Below are 15,393 nucleotides of genomic sequence, written 5' to 3'. Positions count from 1 at the left end.
TTTGAGATTCGGCCATCTTATATCAATTTGGTGGAACGAAATATGTTTGGAGGGACAGCTGCTGAGGATCCTACGACGCATATGAAGAAATGTATCACTTACTGCTGTTCTATCCCATTAACAGCTGGAGTGACATAAGACCAGGTTAAGCAGGAGCTCTTTCCTTTCTCTCTGAAAGATGGAGCTGATGAGTGGCTGAGAGATATGGATATGGATACTGAAGGAGTTACAGACTGGAATTCCTTGGCTCTTGCTTTCTACAAGAGGTACTTCCCACCTCAAAAGACTAATGCTCTGAGAAATCAAATTACTAGTTTTAAGCAAGGAGCTACTGAAGATTTAAATGAAGCTTGGACTCGCTTCAAGCGTTTAGTTCGATCAGTTCCCCATCATGGTTTCCCAAAGTGGTTCCTTTGCAACCAGTTTTATAACGGGTTGTTTGACGATCATCGTGCCCTTTTGGATTCTTCTACTAATGGGAGGTTTCAAGACAACACCAATGATGGTGACGCGTAGAAGTTGATTGATCAGATTGTTACCCATACCGCAAGGTGTGGAAATCCTAGGGGAAGCACGCGAGGTACCGGTGTTGATAGTGCCCTGGCAGCACAGCTGGAGACTATTTCTGCCCAGATTTCTGAAATAAAGACTACCCAATCATTGGGTAGTAAGGAGAGAGTTCATGCCATGAGTCAGCAAGTAGAGGAGACTTGTGCTAGATGCGGTTTAGATGGTCATGGTGCAGCTGATTGTATGAGCACATTTGAGCAGGTTAACGCCTTTCAGGCTTACAGACAAGGTGCACAAGGTACACCTTTCTCCAACTTTTACAATGAAAGAACGAAGGAACATCCGTTCCTTCAATGGTCTAGTCAGAATGTGCAAAACCCGTAGCAGTCACAACCGCAAAAGAATACTTATATCCCTCCCAACAATCGTGGTAGTCAACCACAAGGGGGATATCAAAGGCAAAATCAAGGAGGCCATCAGTTCAACAATCATTATCAACAGCCTCCTCAGCAAACTCCTCAACAAATTCATCAACAAGCTCCGAACAATGAGATGGCAGAGTTGCGCAATCTTTTGCACCAAACTTTGTCAATGCAGAAGAAGTAGACGGCTCAAATTTCTGAGCTGATTGCCCATAACAAGATGCTAGATAATCAAGTGGCTCAGATGGCACTTCAAAACCCATCAAAACAGGCCGTAGGTCTTCCTCCTCAAGGTAAACAAGCTCATGAGCAAGCTAATGTGATTCAGCTGAGGAGCGGTACTTCTTATGTGAATCCCGACCTACAAAGCCTTGAGAAAGACGTGCCCATTATTGTTGATGAGGTCCCTTATATGCATCCTAAAGGATTGGGTAATTTGGAGCTTAGTGATGATGAGAAAGAACCTGACGAAGTTGAAACACGAGCTGACGATAAAAGTAAAAAATACGAAGGAGCTGAACCTGAAAAGGTTCCTCGATCGAGTCACAGGCGACTCGATCGAGGATTCACCCAGCTCGATCGAGTCACCCATGGCTCGATCGAGGAACCAAAATTGACAGCTGACGGTGTTCAAAAGTGGTTTCTAAGGTCAAGCAAGCCGAGCCCATAACCATTGCACTACCTTTTCCTCATCGACAACAAAAATCCAAGCTGGACAAGCAGTTCGGTATGGTTATGGAGGTTGTGAAGAATCTACAGGTAAGTGTCCCTTTTACTGAATTAATTACTCAAGTGTCGGCTTATGCAAAATTCATGAAGGAGATTTTGACAAGGAAGAGATCCTTTGATGCGGTGGAAACTATTGCTTACTGATGCGTGTCTTTTATATAAGGTTTTCACCTCATTTTTACACGCATTTCTGTGCCTTTTATGTAGCATCTGGCTACAAATACCCCCGAATATTCTACTTTGGTCCGTTATTTGTAATTTGCAGGAATTGACCGAAGAGAAGCTAAATCGAGCCTTAATTGTCCCAATTGTATGCATTCATGGAAAATAAGGAGCTGGAGCTGGGAAATCTAACACTTGGAAGACGCATGAGCTGAGTTCGGGAAGCTATTCAAGTCCTAACGTGCCTATATAGCTCGATCGAGTGATTCACTACTCGATCGAATGCTCTATATACTCAGGATTGGTCGATCGACCAGTTTAAGGAGCCATCGAGGAGTTTTTGCAAGAGTTGCTCGATCGAGTGACTTGTATCCCCTCGATCGAGTGGTTTGGTGATGATATTGCTCGATCGAGTAGACTATTTCTACTCGATCGAGTGGTTTCGTGTGTTTCAGTTAGTTTCCGCCTAATCATATTATGGGCTTTTGTAATTAGTCCATAGATTAGGTTTTAGGATGGATTTTTAGTATAAGACTGAGAAAGAGTAACTACGTTACTCATCTCCTCTTGCACACACGTTAGTTTGACTCTATTTCTTGTCACTGTTCTTTGGATTTTGCCCCTCTTTTACTTTTGCTACTCGGATTTGGGATACGATCGGTATTTTCGCTCTACTATTATTCTTAATTCCATTATTACTTTTAATTCTTCCCATCTTCTGAATCGTTATCATTGCTTCAATCGAATTGTTGTCAGTTTTATCATTATGTCTAGTTTTAATTATTTGTTCGTTGTTACTGATAATTCGATGGTTATGAGTAGCTAATTTTCTTTTGCTAAGACTATAGGGGATCCGTAATATGAAGGGAGAGTAATCGATTATTAGGTTAATGCTGGTACTGTCTTTGTTGGTTAAATGCTACACTTAATTGTATCTTTCTAATTGAGTCGACGCAATTAGACCTATAATTCCTAGTGACCCTTGACCTGGACCGAAAGGTTGGAAAAGGTAGACTAGTAGCGAACAATAGAGTATTGCAGTGAGGACGAAAGTTAAGCTGTTTACACTTTAGGGTGAATTAAGGACCGAAAGGTGACGTTCGCTGCCCCTTAGACCGAATTTGCATTGACCTGAGAACTAGATTACTCGACCGGATGATTATGGTGAACCGTCTGTCTTAGCTATTTTTCTCTATCTGTTATTCCCTTCCTTTATTTCTCTTCTTCTTGTTCTTTTTAGTTTAGAATCACATTTTATAAACCCCCAATTGGTTACTTGACGAACTTAGATTTAGCCGACAAATTCCTAACTCTCTGTGGATTCGACCCGACTTCCCTAGCTATTTTAGTTGGAGCCAGTTGGTTATTTTTGACAGGTACGCGACAGCCGTGTCAAAATTTTGGCGCCGTTGCCAGGGAGGTGGCGCAAACTTGTTGCTTTAATTAAGTTTGTCTCTCGTCTCAGGGAATTTATTCCTTGAGGCCGATCTCATTTCTGCAAAGTTTGATTAGTTTGCAGGTTAACTTTTGCCTTGAAAGTTTATTTGCCAAGATGCCTACGATTACAGAGCATATAGAGCCATGTGGTAGATGTGGCGAGGAAGGGCACGACCTTTATGAATGTATGGCAAGTGTAGAGCGCGCCCTAGCTTATAAGAAGTACAAGCAAGGGGTTCCTTTCTCTCAGCTATATGAAGAGATTAAGAGCGTCTCGCCCCCTCACGCCGCTCCTCGCTACCGATTCCTCCCTCGCAAACGAAGAAATTGCCGAGTTAAAATCCATTATGATGAGTATGTCACGGCAATCTGAAACGGTTATATCGGAATTGAAAGAACAAGTCGCGCAGTTAACACTCGCGACAGACCAAGCCAAGCTTCTTCCCGTTTGTGATCCAGTTAGCGCAGTGAATTTTCAAAATGACCCTATTCATGAAGAAGACGAGGTTTTGATAGCTGATGATAACTCAGATGATGATCTAGACGAGTTTTTGAAGGAAATACTTGTTGCGTGTGCTGTAACCACTCGATCGAGTGACTCTTCTACTCGATCGAGCGATTCTAATCGTCCAGTAACTCGATCGAGTGAAAATGGTAGTCGATCGAGAAGCGCAGAATTCCAAGTTGGTCGATCGAGCGATAATCTTACTCGATCGAGCAACCCTGCTGAAGAAATCACTCGATCGAGTGATGAACATGGTCGATCGAGCGATAAAAGTACTCGATCCAAGATTTTTAAGTGGCGGAAATCCTAATTCACTATCTAATACCGCCACCGTGTCATCTTCCCCTGCTGTGGAGACGTCACGCATTGATAAGGGTAAAGAAAAGGTTGCGGGACCGCTCATCGCTACCAGGGTACCCTTCCCAAGTCGTCTAAAGGACGCAAAGATCGAGCAACAGTACGGTAAGTTCGTGGACATCGTGAAGAACCTCCAGGTAACTGTCCCTTTTTCCGAACTTGTTACTCAGGTACCCACTTACGCTAAGTTTATTAAAGATATTGTGACGCGTAAGAGAAATTTGAGTGAATTTGAGACGATTTCATTTATGGAAGAGTCTAGTAACTTGCTGTTAAATAAGGCCCCTCCAAAAATGAAAGACCCGGGCAGCTTTTGTATTACTTGTGTCATAGGCAATATGGTTATTGATAAGGCCCTTTGCGATTTAGGTGCCAGTGTTAGTGTCATGCCCCTTCCTGTCTGCAAGAAACTGAAGATGAGTCATTTCAAAGTGACTAACATTACCCTACAGATGGCTGATAGATCTGTTAGGAGGCCCTTAGGTGTCTTAGAGGACGTGCCTGTGAAAATAGGCAAGCTCTACATCCCAGTAGACTTCATTGTTTTGGATATAGCTGAGGACACTCGGACTCAAATTATCTTAGGAAGACCATTCCTTTGTACAGCTGGGGCTGTTATTGATGTCAGACAAGGGCGTCTGACTCTTGTAGTAGGGGATGACGCTATCACATTCAGTTTGCCTAGTACTTTAGCCCACCCAATGATAAAGGACACTTGTTATTCGGTCGATATCATTGACGAGTCTATTTATGACTTCTGGTCGGGTTCTTTTATGAAGGACCCACTAGAAGCTCTTATGCTTTTTGATGAGTGTGCAGATAGCCCAGACGACGATGACGCTGCGTTGGATTTGCTTGTTGATGATTTAGATGAGCATGAGGGAGAACAGGTGGAACAAATGATTAGCACTCTTTGCTCCATTGAGGTAAAGGTACCGGAACGTAAGCCTCTCCCTTCTCATCTTAAATATGCTTTCCTAGACGATACAGAGCAATATCCAGTCATTGTTAGTGCCAAGCTTAGTGATGATCAGCTGACCTCTTTGTTAGCTGTACTTAAGAAAAACAGGAAAGCAATGGGCTATTCACTGGACGATATCACAGGGATTAGTCCCGATATTTGTATGCACAGGATAGAGCTGGAGGAGGATCACAAACCTTGCAGACAGGGTCAGCGCCGGCTGAACCAGAAGATGCAAGATGTCGTGACGGCTGAGGTAATGAAGCTGCTGGATGCAGGTATTATTTATTCTGTCGGTAATTCTAGATGGGTGAGTCCAGTACAGGTGGTCCCGAAGAAAGGAGGGACAACTGTAGTTAAGAATGAGAAGAATGAATTAATACCTACTCGAGTAGTAACTGGTTGGCGGATGTGCATAGACTACAGACAGCTGAATGCCGCCACTAAGAAAGACCACTTTCCCCTTCCTTTTATTGATCAAATGGTAGAAAGGTTAGCTTCTCATAAATTTTTCTGCTATTTAGACGGGTATTCAGGGTTCTTTCAGATCCCTATCCACCCGGACGATCAAGCTAAGACTACATTTACCTGTCCTAAGGGCGTTTTGCGTACGTGAATGCCTTTTGGTTTGTGCAATGCCCCCGCCACCTTCCAAAGGTGTATGATGGGGATATTTTCAGAGTATATTGAGTCTATCATGGAAGTTTTTATGGACGATTTCAGTGTATATGAAAGTGATTTCTCTAACTCGTCTGTCTAACTTGAGAAAGTGTTGCGTTGTATTGAGGTTAACCTTGTCTTTGAATCGGGAGAAGTGCCACTTTATGGTCAACGAGGGAGTTGTCTTAGGGCACTTAGTTTCTGATAGGGGAATAGAAGTTGATAAAGCAAAGGTGGAAGTGATTCAGCAATTACCACCTCCTGTTAATGTTAAGGGGGTGAGGAGCTTCCTTGGTCACGCCGGCTTTTATCGCCGGTTTATCAAGGATTTCTCCCAAATTGCTAAACCACTTACACAGTTGCTACTTAAGGATGCTCCTTTTGTGTTCACTGACGCTTGTCTTTCTGCTTTTAACAGGTTAAAGCAGGCTTTAGTCTCTGCGCCGATCATACAGCCTCCCAACTGGGACTTGCCGTTTGAGGTCATGTGTGATGCGAGTGACTATGCACTAGGAGCGGTGCTTGGCCAGAGGAAAGACAAAGCCTTGAATGCTATCTACTATGCGAGCCGAACTCTGGATGAGGCTCAAGTGAAGTACACTACCATCGAGAAGGAGCCGTTAAATGTAGTTTATGCCTTAGAGAAGTTTCGTACTTATTTAGTTGGGTCGAAGTCACATGTTTTTACCGACCATGCAGCTTTGAGGCACCTCCTTGCTAAGAAGGAGGCCAAACCACGGCCATCGAGATGGATACTCCTTCTTCGGGAGTTTGATTTTGCAGATCAAGGATAAGAAGGGAGCCGAGAACGTTGTAGGCGATCACTTGTCGCGACCGATGCGACAAGAAGGGGAAGATTCTCTACCCATTGATGATTCTTTCCTGACGATACTTTGATTGAGGTTATATCGTCTATTGTTAACCAAGAACCTTGGTATGCAGATATAGCTAACTTCGTTGTCGGTGGCAAGTTGCCGCCGACCTTTCTCATCGCCAAAAGAAGCGTTTTCGTATAACGCTAAGCGATTTCCGGGACGATCCTTACTGTTTAAGGAATGTGCAGACGGTCTCTAGAGACGGTGTAGTCCGCAGTGGGAGACCAAAATAGTCTGGAAGGCTGTCACTCCTCTTCATATGGTGGTCACCACGGTCCATCGCGCACCGTGGCTAAGGTACTTCAACTGCGGTTTTTACCGGCCTTTTTGTTTTCCGACGCTAAGTCTTTTGTTTCAAAGCTTGTGATGCTTGCCAACGATCGGGGAACATTTCAAAGAGACATGAGATGCCACAAAACGGCATCCTAGAGGTTGAGGTTTTCGATGTCTGGGGCATTGATTTCCAAGGACCGTTCCCATCCAGTAAAGGTAACAGGTACATCTTAGTAGCTGTAGACTATGTGTCAAAATGGGTTGAGGCAATTGCTTCACCCCATTGTGATGCTAAGACCGTGATAAAGATGTTCAAAAAGATCATATTCCCCCATTTTGGTGTTCCTAGGGTCGTCATTAGTGATGGGGGGATGCATTTTAAAGAAAAGAAACTCACTTCCAAACTGTCTAGAGTTGGTGTCCAACACCGGCGTGGTTTGGGGTATCATCCCCAAACTAGTGGTCAGGTAGAGGTCTCTAATCGCGAGTTGAAAGAGATCTTGACCAAGGTAGTTTCTAAATCACGGAAGGACTGGAGTCTTAAGCTAGATGACACATTATGGGCTTATAGAACTGCCTTTAAGACACCAATTGGTGCATCACCTTATAGGTTAGTTTATGGGAAATCGTGTCACTTACCTGTTGAATTGGAATGTAAGGCCTGGTGGGCAATTCGAGAGCTTAATTATGATCCTAAGTTGTGTGGTCAGAATCGTCTTTTGCAGCTAGATGAATTAGAGGTGTTTAGGCTTAATGCCTATGACAGCTCGCGCATTTACAAGGAAAAGACGAAGAGATGGCATGACAAGAGAATCCTACCTCGGGAGTTCCATGTTGGGCAAAAGGTCTTTCTTGTTTAATGCCCGGCTGAGACTATTTCCGGTAAGTCAAGTCCGGATGGAGTGGTCCTTATACGGTGACAATTTGTTACCAAATTTGGATCCGTGGAGCTTGAAGATTCCGAGGGGCGCAGATTCAAGGTGAATGGTCAATATGTGAAGCATTACCACGAGGCGAGCGGCATAATTGCGTTGAAGTCTTGCGCTTCGACGAGCTCGACGCGCCATTAGTTGATGCGAAAGGTCGTGCGGGACCTCTTAAACCAGCGCTCTCCGGGAGGCAGCCCGGACTGTTTTATTGTACTTTTGTCGAACCTTTTATTTTCTTTTGGCTTTACATTGAACTTTAGACACTGCTTTATGAACTTCCTACGTTGTTTTCTTGCTTTTTATGCGTGTTTTGCAGGTCAAAGTACTCGATCGAATGATATTGTGTTCGATCGAGCACTTTCTGAGGAAGCAATCACTCGATCGAGCGATATTCTCCTCGATCGACCAGAACCAGACTCGCTCCTGCTCGATCGAGTGGTTTTTCATTCGATCGAGCTGTTCCAAGTGCTCGATCGAACGGTTTCGACTTCCAGCTGTTGTTTTACGTCTATGGAGCTACTGCTTGACTTTCTTTGACCTCCCATGTTCATGGTCAGTTTGGGGAGGTCCCTCCTTGTGACGTTCTGTAAGTTTTCCGACTCCACCTCTCCTTTTCCTTTCATTTTGCAATTCCTTCCCTATTTTTGATACAATGAGGGCATTGTACGGTTTGGTTTGGGGAGGTATGCATCCATATCTGTGTCTGCATGTTTTCTTGCATTTCTGCTTCCATGATTATTAATTCCGCATGCATTGTTGTTCGTTTTACTTCAAAAAAATCATACAAAATTTTCAAAAATTTCATAAATTTCATGTTTAATTTGAGTCGGAACGTTTGAACATTGACGCTACTTTGAACCCTTACTTGAGCCCTGCATACTCTTGACATTTAGTTGGCGTGGTCATGTGCAAAATCTACGAGTTTTTGTTTCTTCTTTATCTGAACGAATAGACTTGATTCATTATGTCGGCAAGCTACATTACATTCTGAGGTTAGAGCTTATTGAACTGGTGACATTCATGACCGGTTTCATTTAGGATGTGAGTAGTACTCTCTTTAAGACATATAACATCAATTTGCATAAGCATGAGTCTAGTCTTCTTAATACCTGTATGTATTCGGTCTGTGGATGGTGACACGTGTTAGGAGAGGCAGTCCCCTTTATTTCATTCTACCCATGAGCCTCACATAGCCAAATTGCCTCTTTTGTCTATCAACTACTTTCTATAATACTTTCTACCCTAGCTGAGCTAGTAACGAGTAGTTCTTGGAATGTTTTACTGCAATATGGTTATTTCATCTGATTTCAGAAGATGGTGGAGGAATTGAAGGGAAAGAAAGAAAGAAAGGAGGGTAATGTCGAATCGTTGAAAAAAATGATGAAAAAAAAAAGAAAAGAAAAAAAAAGGGAATGAAAAGCGAAAAAAAAAATGCGAAAAAGAAAAGAAGAAGAAAAAGAAAGAAAAATGACATATGAAAGAATGAGAATTGTACAATGATTCACACTCCCATGTCTTATCTATATTCTATGGGGAGTTAACGATTTTTGGTGTTTTGTGAGTTAGTGCATAATTTTGCACCGTTTTATCTTGCTGTCATGAGTACGAAGTTAGGATGCAGTCTATTTTTGGATCCGTTGTTGCTAGCCTGGCTATTAACCCCACATATCCAAATTCATTCTTGCCCCTTCTTACCCATTACCTCACTTACCCAAATGTAAGTCCTCGGCACGTGTCTTGGGCATTAGTATGGTTGGAATGTATATGTACGGTTATAGAGACTTTATTCATGTTAATCGCATGCATGTTCTTATAGGTCGAGTTAGGTGAGTGTCTTTTTTCTTCCTATCTTTCACATATATACTCACCTTGTGCTCGATCTTGAGTGACGAGCGACCCGTGAGAGTCCGATATCTTTTGAGTCTTGCAAGGTCGATTGTTCGCAAGTTTGAAACATTAAATTAACTCGTTTGCACTTTTCACTACCACCTTGTCATGTTATCGCATTAAATTGGTTCTAGTGGATGATTTGTAGCTGATGCGTTGGTCCCGTTCCACTGTTCACCCTTAGTTGCATTCATATTTGCTTGGGGACAAGCAAAGGTTTGGTTTGGGAAGATTTGATGCGTGTCTTTTATATAAGGTTTTCACCTCATTTTTACACGCATTTCTGTGCCTTTTATGTAGCATCTGGCTACAAATACCCCCGAATATTCTACTTTGGTCCGTTATTTGTAATTTGCAGGAATTGACCGAAGAGAAGCTCAATCGAGCCTTAATTGTCCCAATTGTATGCATTCATGGAAAATAAGGAGCCGGAGCTGGGAAATCTAACACTTGGAAGACGCATGAGCTGAGTTCGGGAAGCTATTCAAGTCCTAACGTGCCTATATAGCTCGATCGAGTGATTCACTACTCGATCGAATGCTCTATATACTCAGGATTGGTCGATCGACCAGTTTAAGGAGCCATCGAGGAGTTTTTGCAAGAGCTGCTCGATCGAGTGACTTGTATCCCCTCGATCGAGTGGTTTGGTGATGATATTGCTCGATCGACTATTTCTACTCGATCGAGTGGTTTCGTGTGTTTCAGTTAGTTTCCGCCTAATCATATTATGGGATTTTGTAATTAGTCCATAGATTAGGTTTTAGGATGGATTTTTAGTATAAGACTGAGAAAGAGTAACTACGTTACTCATCTCCTCTTGCACACACGTTAGTTTGACTCTATTTCTTGTCACTGTTCTTTGGATTTTGCCCCTCTTTTACTTTTGCTACTCGGATTTGGGATACGATCGGTATTTTCGCTCTACTATTATTCTTAATTCCATTATTACTTTTAATTCTTCCCTTCTTCTGAATCGTTATCATTGCTTCAATCGAATTGTTGTCAGTTTTATCATTATGTCTAGTTTTAATTATTTGTTCGTTGTTACTGATAATTCGATGGTTATGAGTAGCTAATTTTCTTTTGCTAAGACTATAGGGGATCCGTAATATGAAGGGAGAGTAATTGAATTATTAGGTTAATGCTGGTACTGTCTTTGTTGGTTAAATGCTACACTTAATTGTATCTTTCTAATTGAGTCGACGCAATTAGACCTATAATTCCTAGTGACCCTTGACCTGGACCGAAAGGTTGGAAAAGGTACACTAGTAGCGAACAATAGAGTATTGCAGTGAGGACGAAAGTTAAGCTGTTTACACTTTAGGGTGAATTAAGGACCGAAAGGTGACGTTCGCTGCCCCTTAGACCGAATTTGCATTGACCTGAGACCTAGATTACTCGACCGGATGATTATGGTGAACCGTCTGTCTTAGCTATTTTTCTCTATCTGTTATTCCCTTCCTTTATTTCTCTTCTTCTTGTTCTTTTTAGTTTAGAATCACATTTTATAAACCCCCAATTTGGTTACTTGACGAACTTAGATTTAGCCGACAAATTCCTACCTCTCTGTGGATTCGACCCGACTTCCCTAGCTATTTTAGTTTGAGCCAGTTGGTTATTTTTGACAGGTACGCGACAGCCGTGTCACTTACACTCAGAAGTGCAAGGCCATGTTGCCAATTAATACACCACCCAAATTGAAGGATCCAGGAAGTTTTTCTATCCCTTGTCACATTGGTCATCTTTCTATTAGTAAAGCTCTTTGCGATTTAGGAGCTAGTGTCAGCGTTATGCCGTATTCTGTCTGTAAGAAATTAAATATGGGTCCGTTGACAGTTACTAATATGACACTACAGATGGCCGATAGATCAGTTAAGCACCCACTGGGGGTGTTGGAGGATGTTCCCGTTCGTATTGGGAAGTTTTACATCCCCGTTGATTTCGTTGTCATGGACATGGCTGAAGACAATCAAATCCCTATCATCTGGGGCAGACCGTTCTTACATGTTGTGGGGGCGGTTATAGATGTTAGGCAAGGGAGATTGACCTTAGCTGTGGGGGATGATACGATTATATTTAACTTGGAAAAAGCATTGAAAAACCCCATGATAGAAGAGACTTGTCATAGTATAGATGTTGTTGATTTTACTATTGATGAGTGTCTTCCTATGTGTTTGGACAGGGATCCTCTGGAGATTGCCCTGGTTTCTGATCCAGCTGATTAGACGGGTTCATGGAGTCCAGAAGTTCATCAGATTGAGAAGCTTCTAACTGGAGAAGAATGCCCAAATCAGAAGGTATATAGTTTGGGTGTCACACCTAAGGTAACTGAGGTAAAGAAACCTGAATTAAAACCTCTTCCCTCTCATCTCAAATATGAATTTCTTGATGACTGTGAAATGAACCCAGTGATTGTCAATGCTAGCCTAACTGAAGGTCAACTATCTGCTTTGTTGACTGTTTTGAGAACTCATAAAAAGGCAATTGGGTATAGCATTGATAATCTCAAAGGTATTAGTCTTGATTTTTGCATGCACTGAATTCATCTGGAAGAAGGCCACAAGCTTAGTGCACAAGGGCAGAGATGACTAAATCCTCCAATGCAAGAGGTGGTAAGAAAAGAGGTACAGAAATTACTTGATGCTGGTATTATTTTCTCTATATCCGATTCTAAATGGGTCGGTCCTGTCCAAGTTGTACCTAAGAAGGGAGGTACTACAGTAGTGAAAAATGATAAGAATGAATTGATTGCTACTAGACTTGTTACAGGATGGAGGATGTGCATTGACTATAGGAAGTTGAACACGGCCACTAAAAAGGACCATTTCCCACTTCCTTACATTGACCAAATGTTAGAGAGATTAGCGTGTCATAGTTATTTATGTTACCTAGATGGCTACTCCGGTTTCTTTCAGATACCCATACATCCTGACGATCAGGAAAAGACCACTTTCACATGTCCATATGGTGTATTTGCTTATAGGAGGATGCCCTTTGGTTTATGTAACGCTCCTGCTACCTTTCAGCGTTGTATGATAGCCATATTTTCTGATTACATAGAGTCTATTATGGAGGTCTCTATGGATGATTTCAGTGTATATGGTACTGATTTTGATATTTGCTTGAGAAACTTGACTAAGGTTTTGCAGCGCTGTGAGGAGAGCAACCTTGTTCTCAACTGGGAGAAGTGCCACTTCATGGTTACTGAAGGGGTGGTACTCGGTCACTTAGTGTCAGGTAAGGGTATTCAAGTGGACAAAGCTAAGGTTGAGGTAATTGAGCAACTCTCGTACCCGGTTAATGTTAAAAGTGTGCGTAGTTTTCTTGGTCATGCAGGGTTCTATCGCCGCTTTATTAAGGATTTTTCTAAAATTGCTCAACCTCTAACCCGGCTACTCCATAAAGATACACCTTTTGTATTACTGACGAATGTGTTGAGTCTTTTGACAGGATTAAACAAGCTCTTATCTCAGCTCCTATTATCCGATCTCCGGATTGAAGCCTTCCTTTTGAGATTATGTGCGATGCCAGTGACTATGCAGTTGGAGCTGTTTTGGGGCAGCGAAAGGACAAGGTGTTACATGCCATCTACTATGTAAGCAAGACTCTAGATGATGCACAAATTAACTATGCTACTACGGAGAAGGAGCTTCTTGCAGTTGTCTATTCTTTAGACAAATTTAGAGCTTATCTTGTTGGTTCTAAAGTTATTGTTCATACTGACCATGCAGCTTTGAAATATCTTTTAACCAAACAAGAGTCTAAACCTAGGCTTATTAGATGGATTTTATTGTTACAAGAGTTTGATTTAGAAATCCGTGATAAGTCTGGTGCTGAAAATGTTGTTGCAGATCATTTATCCAGGCTGAGATTTGCAGGAAGAGAGATCTTGCCCATTGATGACTCTTTTCTAAGATGACCAACTGTTAGCTGTAGCTGCAAATACTCTATGGTTTGCAGATTATGCCAATTATTTGGTAGGAGGTATGCTTCCTCCTGATCTTTCTTATCAGCAGAAGAAGAGGTTTTTGCATGACGTGAAGCGATATTTCTGGGACGACCCATATCTGTTCCGAGAGTGCGCAGACGGTATCTACAGACGATGTATTCCAGAGGGTGAGGTACGTGCCATCCTTTCTCACTGTCACTCTTCTTCTTATGGGGGTCATCATGGTCCTTCTAGGACATTTGCTAAGGTAATGCAATCGGGTTTTTATTGGCCTACTATCTTAAAAGATGCTACTACTTTTTCCCGTTCTTGTGATGCATGTCAAAGGACGGGCAATATCTCGCAAAGGCATGAGATGCCTCAAACTTGAATCTTCGAAGTGGAGATTTTTGATGTTTGGGGCATTGATTACCAAGGGCCATTCCCTACTTCTCATGGGAATCAGTATATTTTAGTAGCTGTAGATTATGTTTCTAAGTGGGTGGAGGCAATTGCCACTCCCACCTGTGATGCTAAATCTGTTGTTAAGATGTTTCAGAAGATTATTTTTCCACGGTTTGGAGTGCCTCGCGCAGTGATCAGTGATGGAGGAAAGCATTTCAATGAGCGTCATCTTAATTCTCTCATGAAGAAATATGGCGTTACACACCGCAGAGGGTTGGTATATCATCCTCAAACCAGTGGACAAGTAGAGATTTCTAATAGAGAGCTAAAACAAATCTTGGATAAGGTAATAAGCAAGAACATAAAGGATTGGATTCGGAAGCTCGATGACACTTTGTGGGCTTACCGAACTGCATTCAAGACCCCGATTGGAGCATCACCGTACCGACTAGTCTATGGCAAGTCTTGCCATTTACCTGTGGAGCTCGAGTACAAGGCTATGTGGGCCATAAAGGAGCTGAATATGGATCCTTCACTGAAGGGTGAGAAACGACTGATGCAGTTGAATGAGCTTGATGAGTTTCGACTGCATGCCTATGATAGTGCTCGAGTGTATAAGGAGCGAACGAAGAAGTGGCATGACAAGCATATTTTGCCAAGGGAATTTCATGTTGGTGAGAAAGTTCTCTTATTTAACTCTCGTTTGCGTTTGTTTCGGTAAGTCAAGAGTAGATGGTCTAGACCGTTCACTGTAGCTGATGTGAACAAGTTTGGGTCAGTTACACTGCAAACTGACAAAGGGGAAGTCTTCAAAGTGAATGGGCAACGATTGAAGATCTACCATGAAGGAGCATATGTCGGGGTAATAGAGGCTTTGGACCTCTTTGCCATTGATTCTTCTCACTGATGAAGAATTACGGTCGTGCGGGGACCGAAAAACCAAGCGCAATGAGAGAGGCAGCTCGGATTTTGTAAATTATTAGTTTGTAATTAGGATTTAAAATTAAGTTTTTGTTTTTGCTTTTATGTTTCCTTGAACTTTGAGAGATGAGGAGAGGGTTCTTGATATGCTTTCAAGTATCTTTTGCAGGAATTTTGACGGGATTTGAAGCTATGAGTAACAAATGACGAGAAAAAGAAGCCAACCCAACTTCATCGATCGAGCCAGGAGCGACTCGATCGAGGATCCAGCCAGCTCGATCGAGCCAGCAGCGACTCGATCGAGGCACCTACACAGCAATTCAAAAAGTTTAAAACGAAAGTTGGGTAGTCAGGAAATTGGTTCCTCGTCGAGCCAGGCTCGACTCGATCGAGGATCCAAAATAAACCCGGTTCCGCGTTTTGTTTTTACCG

The 15,393-nt window shown here is 42.4% G+C and overlaps 1 non-coding gene across 1 annotated transcript; it reads right to left on the bottom strand.

The window, feature by feature from the left end:
- Positions 1-291: 291 nt before the first annotated feature.
- LOC141635820 (small nucleolar RNA R71) lies at positions 292-398 on the bottom strand. Its single transcript, XR_012540478.1, has one exon. It is a non-coding gene; the product is annotated as a small nucleolar RNA R71 (small nucleolar RNA).
- Between the last annotated feature and the right edge of the window lie 14,995 nt (positions 399-15,393).

Source organism: Silene latifolia, chromosome Y (assembly GCF_048544455.1).
Source record: "Silene latifolia isolate original U9 population chromosome Y, ASM4854445v1, whole genome shotgun sequence".
In the NCBI taxonomy this organism is placed as follows: Eukaryota; Viridiplantae; Streptophyta; class Magnoliopsida; order Caryophyllales; family Caryophyllaceae; genus Silene; species Silene latifolia.
The sequence above is the reverse complement of the archived record's forward strand: the minus strand, read 5'-3'. Positions and strand labels throughout refer to the sequence as shown.